The sequence below is a fragment of the Penaeus monodon genome, chromosome 29, assembly GCF_015228065.2.
Source record: "Penaeus monodon isolate SGIC_2016 chromosome 29, NSTDA_Pmon_1, whole genome shotgun sequence".
NCBI classification, from domain to species: Eukaryota; Metazoa; Arthropoda; class Malacostraca; order Decapoda; family Penaeidae; genus Penaeus; species Penaeus monodon.
Window position 1 is genome coordinate 9,173,311 of NC_051414.1, and position 206 is coordinate 9,173,516.

Below are 206 nucleotides of genomic sequence, written 5' to 3' on the forward strand. Positions count from 1 at the left end.
TGAATGAAATATGTTTTACAATATATGATTGAAAGAGATGGAGTGGAAGTAAATATTTGTAAAGATGATTAAAATTGAGATAAAAGAGTATGTTAGAATATTAGAATGGAATGAGTGTATTGTATATCAAATCGAAGTACTTATATGTAGTAAACATGGCAATATATGAGTTGTCAAAAAGACAATATTTGAGAGATGATATATAT